The sequence below is a fragment of the Vicia villosa genome, linkage group LG2 (assembly GCF_029867415.1).
Source record: "Vicia villosa cultivar HV-30 ecotype Madison, WI linkage group LG2, Vvil1.0, whole genome shotgun sequence".
NCBI classification, from domain to species: domain Eukaryota; kingdom Viridiplantae; phylum Streptophyta; class Magnoliopsida; order Fabales; family Fabaceae; genus Vicia; species Vicia villosa.
In genome coordinates, this window is record NC_081181.1 from 43,280,263 (window position 1) to 43,281,806 (window position 1,544).

The following is a 1,544-nucleotide window of genomic DNA, read 5'->3' on the forward strand; positions in this document are numbered from 1 at the left end:
ATAATACTTCTCTATTAGATTCTACTAAATTATTGTATTGAGTTTTTCTTCGTCCAATAGAAACGTTGTTTCTTAAATTTTTGAATTAAGAGCATCCTCACATCTTAAAGAGAGACAGGAATCTCAACTATGTTGACACCTCTATTTTCTTCGATTTTGAAATGTTGTGACTTAGATTTTAATTCTAATTTTACTCTAGCCACCTATTAGAAACATGGAGCATAGAGGACTTGTTCCTAACTTGAATCATGGATGGGCAGTTTTCTTTGTTGACTGGCTTCTTTTGTCAGCTATTGCAGAGACACATCACCAACAACGTTTAGTAAACATATGGGTGATGGATCCAATTCGGGTGGCCCAAACTCAATTTGGGAAACCTTTGGAGTATTATGGGTGACTTGTGGCGTTGCTTCCGGCTGCCTATGCCGCTCCTCGGTGCTAGTGTGTTTGGTTTGTCTTAGTTCCTTATGGACTATTTTTCCTTAGGCCTAGTAGGATTATCCCAATAAATTTTCCCGGTACACAATCCCTCAAACACGAGATCTTAGAAAGGGCAAAATGATTAAATCCCAATGCTTTACGTTTAGCAAGCATCCACAATAGGAGCCTTGGAAATACTTTTGATTCATTGCTTGACACGATTTCTAATCGAACGAGACATATAGATTCGAGTACTTCTTTAAAACCCTTAATTCATCCCCTTTGAGGTTTTGCAATATCTCCCTCCAGAGTCTCTTTAATGGTAATATTCCCATATTATATGATATATTTATGGTTCTTGTTATTCCTTTAGTTGGAGAGGATGACTTGTGGGGCTTAGTTCTGAGACACGGTGATAGTTTGAGGGTGGGTCTCTCATGCCTTGCATGGGAGATTCCCTCTAGATTTTCAGGACTAAATAGTTTAGGCATGTACATTTTTATCATTGTTGTCTTTTTCGAGTCACATTGGCTGAATACATTTCTTACCAAGGGTGAGTCCCTCGAGCGTTGCTTTAGTTTCTCCTAATAACGATCCTTATATGATGACCCCATATTAATACGCCTTGCGGTGCGGTAGGGATACTTCATTAAAGTTCTAGTATTAATATTGTTTGCAAAGGAAGCGAGCATTCTTCATTGAAGTTCCAACATAGATATTGCCTCTAATGGCGGAAAGGATATTGCGTTGAAGTTCCAACATAAATATTTCTTATAAGGGTGGCAAGGATACTTCATTGAAGTTCTAATATGGATATTTCCTATAAGGTCGACAAGGATACTTTATTAAATTTTTAACATATATATTTCCTCTAAGGGCAGTAAGGATACTTCATTGATGTTCCATCATACATATTTCCTCTAAAAGCAACAAGGATACTTCATTGAAGTTCCAACATAGGTATTGCATCTGAGTGTTGCTAGAATACTTCATTGAAGTTCTAGCATAGATATTTCCTTTGAGGGAGGTGGGGATACATCATTGAAGTTCCAATATATATATATATATATATATATATATATATATATATATATATATATATATATATATATATATCATTCATT